Genomic DNA, 7,500 nt, shown 5'->3' on the forward strand with positions numbered 1-7,500 from the left:
TGCAGGTCACTCATGTGTATATTTGTTGAAGGTATTGTGTGGGTATATATATATATATATATATATATATATATATATATATATATATATATATATATATATATATATATATATATATACACATTACATATATATACACACGAGCCTAACCTGAGGTTGATTTATCTGGCCTTAACACACACTAAATTCACCTGACTACTTACTTAAACTCATGAAAAGAAGTAAATTAACATTAAATTAAATGGTTTCAAAAAGAAATGCAAGGTGTTATTAAAATGATCAGAAGGATATTGCAAAGGGAGCTCCTTACTAACTCCTTGGCACTAATATTACGTTACTCACAAAACAAAGAGTGCCAGTGTCAAAGATTTTACGATCTATGATAACATTTCTTAACCTAGAGTTAATTGTTTCTGAGATTGAAATTACTGTGGGGGAACCTCTGTAGATAAGTCAATGTACAGAATTCGGCCACGTAGGCATATAAATCTTCAGGAATGAATCTTGAGGTGATCTTCCAAGTCGGGATTTCAGGAATTGGCACCGTGGGCGAACAAACGCCTATTCTGCAAGACAAACTCACTGTCACTTTGGTGCAAAGAAAACACTTTCTTTGTCACGTAGGGAATGCTGAAGGCACATATATACTTGCTCAGGCGTTTCCTGTTAAAAACCGTTTGGCCTTTACTCATTCGGGACTCTTAAGCAAGACATGTCTAGTTGGTTTGCTATTGCAGCTTTTGCCCTTTATATCGTTAGCCGCCTACCTGCAGCAAGGCTAAATGCTTTTCTGTTGGTTAGAGAAGGGCGCCTCGGAGCAATCGGTAATCCTTTACTAGTCAGATGAAGCAACGATTTAATAACCAAGAGTCTACAAGGGCGATTGATAGCATTCTCGTCTCGCTAACGAAGAGACCCGGATTCAGATTCTGTTCAAGGACAGGTGGATGCAGACGCTTCCTTAATAACCATCTGTGGCTATGTTGAACCATGCAGTGAAGTGTAAACCTGGTAGATAGTCGACCCTGGCTGTCGTCAACCATTATGGAATCCCCCACGGGGCTAGCAACCTCATCTCAAAGGACTAGGTGAGAACCGAAAGGGTAATACGCTCTTGAGCCATCCCCTTTAAGGAGAAAAGTTGTATGGTTATATATGAAGGTTATTTACATGCATACACGGGGCATAGGGAAAGTTGTCGCATATTTCTCGTGTAGAGACAAATCCTATCTTTATATTTTTTTCCCATGCAGAGTCTTCTCGACCAAATACATTGCCATGATAGCTGGACATATGTTCCCTCGCGTCGTTTGTGTATCACAGCATAAATTTATTTCCCCGTTGGGTTTATTTTACCGGAATTGGCGTTTGGTCTTGGTCATCCTCCTCTTTCTTCCATTCTGGAACGGCTGTATTGTATCCGACGATGGGCAATATATGCCGCGATATTTTATTCTTGATGGCTTGCACGTGAATCCATACATATTTAGGGGCGTTCTTTGTAACAGATGGCGGGACATGCTCTCCTGGGAGGAAGTGACAATCCGCCGGTGATAGAGGCGCGGTAGGAGGCGCGCCTTCGGACAAATGGGAAAGTGAGCTTGTAAATCTTACCCCGGGAAAAAGAAAGCTCTGGGCGTGGTGTCTGCTCTCACTTGTCCTCGACGATCTCCATTAAACACCCGATTTTTTAGTTTCCCATTTCATGTCACGTTTCATTTTCATTTAAGGCCAAGTTACGAAACTCCGTTGAAAAATAAAATGTTCTAATTTTAGGGGAAGAAGACGTAATCGGTTTTTTGCAGGGACATTTGGATACTCAGAAAGAAAGAGAAAAAAGTAAAAGCTCTTATCAAGATTACGTTATCTCAATAAATAGGCTCTTAAAGGGCTATTAACATGGAGGAATCGCTGGGTCCCCCGGTAATAACCTGGAAAATAGTTTAGATTAGAATGAGGAGAAAAAGTCTTCATCTTCTTCAGTTTGTTTCTTCGCTTTTAGTCGAAAGAAAGAATAGAACAAGACGAAACATTCTAGTCCTCTTTCCCCTTTCTTTGTTTATTTCTCCATCTCTTCTTTCTATTGCGTTTCCTCTCGCCCCTCTGCTTCTTCTCCTTGCTCATATTCGTCTGTCTTCTTCTTCTTCTTCTTCTTCTTCTTCTTCACTCCTCCTCCTCCTCCCTCTTCTTCTTCTTCTTCTTCTTCACTCCTCCTCCTCCTCCTCCTCCTCCCTCTTCTTCTTCTTCTTCTTCTTCTTCTTCTTCTTCTTCTTCTTCTTCTTCTTCCTCTCAGGAACAGGAGGCCTTAACGGCCGCGGTTCCAGGACAGAGGAAGCAGAGGAAGTGAGAGGTTCGGGATGGCACTTGAGGGAGGGGAAGAGACCACTTGGGCGGAAGGAAGGAAGATCGGTGGGCGTCTTGCGAACGGCCCCAGTAGGAAAGATAAAAGGATGAGGAAGCCAGGAAAGTAGGATTGGTGGAAGGAGAAACAAGAAGGATAAGACAAGGAGTACCTGCAAAGGTGTGTGTGTCTGTGTGTGTATCCTTAAAGCTATCAGGGTGATATTAAGAAAGATATCAAGATATAATCGTTTGAAGGTACACAGGCGGAAAATACGTTGTAAAAGATGGAAGAACTGGCCATCGTAGGCTTCGTCATAGAAAGGAAATTAGGGAAAAAGAACCTTACGAATATAAAGATTATCGACAATAAAAGGGGAAAGCTATAACTTCGGCTTCGAACGACGAGGCGAGAAGAGTTTTTTACTCGGATAAGTTTTAGAAAATTTTTGATTGTTTAGTTTTCAAAACTAGTATTAGCCAAAGTTTTGGGCCATTTCTATAACGTGCGTGAGTTTGTGAAGAATCTCTTAACCCAGATTCAGTATATAAATGTATATATACGTGTGTATATGTATACTGCATGTATGTGTATATATATGTATATATAAATACACACATATATATACAATATATATATATATATATATATATATATATATATATATATATATATATATATATATTATATTTATATATATATATATATATATATATATATATATATATATATATATATAATTTATATCTATATATACAGTATATAATGTTATATATGTATGCCTGTGTGGCAAGCATAAGTATATCAGACTTCAACCACCACTAACGTCAGGCTTGGTAACCAAGAGAGGAGATTGAACTCAAGAAAAACTCGGGGATGATTTTTGTCCGATCTTCTTCTCCCACCTTTTTTTGCCTTTTTTTTTTATCTTCTTGTCTTTTTTGTTGTCCCAGTTCAAGCAAACCTAAGTGGCTTACGTCAGCCACTTCACTTACGTGAAGTCTCGCCGGAGAGAAAAAAGTTTCCTTTGCGAAATGTGTCTCAAGGGTTTAATGCTCCGCTGTCAGTAGCCGAGTATCCTTATCAGCGCTGAATTCAACTTTGATTGCAAATAGACTTGCGGAGGGATACACACAGATTGACTGGAAAACGAGTTCTTCGTTCTCGTCCTGCCGTTATACACACCTACGCATACACATGCACACACTTCTCTCTCTCTCTCTGTAACTATTCAGTAAAATATTCTCTTCGTTCGCTCCGTCTCTATCTGGTTGTTTAGTGTGATATTCACTTCAGTATTACATTATTCTCTCTCTCTCTCTCTCTCTCTCTCTCTCTCTCTCTCTCTCTCTCTCTCTTAGTAAGATTTCTTCAATGTTTGGCGTTTTTCATATGTTTTTTCTCGTCGGTCGTTTAATATGTGGCCAAAATACACCGATCGAAAGAAAAACACAACAGTATTCGTAGTCAGCGGTATTGGGAGGCAGAATCTCATGATAGATAGAATAATAGTGATCTTCCTTTAAGCTTTGTTGCACAGGTTGTATCAAACGCCTAAATTCAGAGGCATATTGTTTGAATAATGAATAAAAAAACTGATTATTTACTGGACCACCTTCACAGTTACGTAAGGATTCTCATTTTAAATGGTACGAAAACTTCTTCGACTTCATTTTACTTGACAAGCTGTATTCTACATTGTATCACTACAAAGCCTTATTATCAAGAAAATTTGTATGTTGAGGAGGATGAATCACCATCAACAAACCTTGTAACTTTCACAAGATAATGTTTATTCACAGTAATTTCCACCTTGCGAGATTAATGTAGGCACTCACGGAAAGAGAAAATAGTGAAGTGTCAGACGTATCTGAATAGGCAAGATAATGGAGTATTTGAAAGCTTTGGCTATAAGAGAATTGAGGCAAGGTAGAATTGAGATAAAGGACTAAAGAGGTTACCTCAGGTTCATCAGGTGTAGTGAACAATAGAGAAATTAAAAGGAAACAGATAGACAGCACAGAGCACCGGAGTAGTTTCTTGGTAAATTCAAGTAAACAACAAAAGACGTCATGAGGTGTCCGTTGGTTCCAGCCACACGTATGTGACTCGATCTTCTTGCGGGATCTGATAGGGAAGTCGACACTTGAGACGGAAATAGAGAGCGAAGGCTTAGGGTTCTTCAGAGGCTCTGATGGCAATGGCAGCCACAGTGGAATCACCCAGATGGAATTATAAATCAGTGAATACTCCGAAATTGTGGGTTTGTCAGTGGGATAGGCAGCTGTAGTGACATTGTGGTAAAAAAGACGGGGAAAGTTGGAATTGGAAATGTTTCTATGGTCTCCTTTCGCTAGAAACTAATGGAAAATGCATGAGGGTGACAGAGATGGTCCGGTGTTTTCCTGTAATGGATTCATTCTTGGTTGAGAATGTTTTAATCCTTGTAGCGATTTCTTTCACGGGGGAAGACAGAAAAAGTAGCTGTGTAATGAGGTGCAGCAAAGGTCCTTAATTATGATTTGAAAGTAAACATTCAGTTTGTATATGTATATATATATATATATATATATATATATATATATATATATATATATATATATATATGAGTGTATATTTATGTATATATGCATATATATATACAATATAGTTGTGTATATATATGTATTTGTGTATATAAGTCTGTATATGTATATAAATATCTATATATATATGTATATATATATATATATATATATATATATATATATAAATGGTGGAAATTAACACATGAGAACGTGTTTCACAGAAATAAATTTCTAACTCACCACGGGACCGAACCCCGGTCTTTCGAGTGAGATTACAGGGTATGTATACAGTGTATGTTAGTATGGATATTATCCATCCTAATTCTTAACTCACTTTACTATGAAAAGCTAAAGATTTTTTCCGTATAAGGGACGCGAGGACCTAATTCCGAAATATTCCGGCTCATAAAAAATTTTAGCGAATTTGAAACTAGAGGTCAGTTTTGTATTCAGTATTTCATATATATCGGGAATTCTAATATATAAGTAACAAAAACAGAACATGTAAGAACTTATTTATTTAATCACGAAAGAGCACGCGGAACTGACTTTTTCAATGAAGCAACAAAATATGATAATATTTCGTCAAGTCTTCTGTCAGAGCCTTTATACAAGGTGACCTTTACGCCGTCAGCTTTGTCAGTTTTCTCCAGAAATTGTCGTTCAGTGGACATTTCACCGAGATTAAAGCACAGAATCATAATCCCAGGTTTTAATCCAGAGTCGATAAATGTCAACGACACCTTACAGCTGTCAGTGATTTAACCCTGTCAATTTTTTTTGCGTCAGTAGTTGTTTTGATACCTACACGAGAAGTAGACGAATGATCTTATATATACATACACGTATTCACATTTGATACCTACATACATACATACATACATACATACATACATACATACATACATACACATCGTACATACATTGATATATTTATAAATATATATATTACATACACGTAATATATATATATATATATATATATATATATATATATATATATATATATATATATATATATATATATATATATATCTTTCTTGAATCATCCATGATTCAACAGTTAACATGAATGCAGGAATGGACGTAGTGTTTTTCCTCTGGTGGAGCCACCCCCTGTTAAGGCAAATGACTCACTGTTGAATATATATATATATATATATATATATATATATATATATATATATATATATATATATATATATATACTTGTACTGTATATGTATAATGAAATCACATCTATGTATAAATCGGCAACCGTTTGTTGACAATGTACTCGTACTAAAAACTCACTGAAGTTACTTTGTAACATTCTTTTGTGGCCCTTTCTGCTACAATATTTAGGCGACGTTTCCCGACAGCTTTGCACAGAATTTTAAATAACTTAGTTATTATTTTTTCCGTATAAATGATATAGTTATTTGTATACCATTGGTGTATTTATATCCATTTAGTTTATTTACCTTTCCATGTATGAACTGTGATTATATAGCTTTAGTATGCTGTTTTTCCATATAGCCAATCAAGTTCCTTAATTTATATTTTTACATAAACGCAGGAGTTACAAATGGTTATATTTTATCGTTTTTGTGCAGACGTAGCAGTTATAAATATGTCCCTTTAAGGGGAAAGGAGAAAGAGATACCATACCCTTGATTTTACATTTATTTATTTATTTATTTATTTTTTTGAGATAACGTAAACCTCTCTGATGTATTGCGTGTGTATCGATACTTTTGATTTTAGGGGTAAATATATACGCTTTCTGCGCAGTGCATCCGTCGTAGGGGCGGTTCTGGTGGGCGTTTTTATCTCAGAGTCGAAACTGGTAAATATTTGCCTTCAGCATTGGAAGTGTACACAAAAATTCTCTCTCTCTCTCTCTCTCTCTCTCTCTCTCTCTCTCTCTCTCTCTCTCTCTCTCTCTCTCTCCACACTCTCTCTCCACCCCTTCGCCATGCAAGGCTACCTGCTGCTTTTAGATACTACGCCTGTAGACTGTAGCAACTACGAAGCGACGGTTTTACAAAATGTAAAAAAAAAAAAAAGTATGGTGGGGGGAAGCTTTCCAGAATTTCGCAATCAGAAATAAGCTGCCGAATTCGTCATAATTGCGACCATTAGCGGCGCTTTTAACATTCGAAGCTCTAAAGAAAAAGTCCGTAATTGACATCGACAAGAGTTACTAACGTCACAGGGAGTTTTGCTTGAGCGGTGGAGATCCCATGATGGTGCATTAAGAGAGAGAGAGAGAGAGAGAGAGAGAGAGAGAGAGAGTGCCCAATGGGGATCTGGTGGGAGGGAGACCCCGTCCACTCTCTCCATCGTTGTGGATCCCCTCCCAATACCTCACTCCTATCCCTCCCCCACCCCTCCTCCCACCCCATAACCCTCCGGAGCACCTCGGCAGTGGGTGAACGAAGAGAAGCGAACCAGAACGATATAATGTGGGAAAATCGGGTAAGCTAAGGTATAATCTGAGTGTCTCTTTGCAGAGGAAATCGGATTTTCTCTTACGCCTCACGGTATGTCAACATCCAGCCATGACTCTCGACCCACATACGGCAGGAAGAAGTTTCTCTCTCTTTTTCA

This window comes from Macrobrachium rosenbergii, chromosome 21 (assembly GCF_040412425.1).
Source record: "Macrobrachium rosenbergii isolate ZJJX-2024 chromosome 21, ASM4041242v1, whole genome shotgun sequence".
Classification (NCBI taxonomy): domain Eukaryota; kingdom Metazoa; phylum Arthropoda; class Malacostraca; order Decapoda; family Palaemonidae; genus Macrobrachium; species Macrobrachium rosenbergii.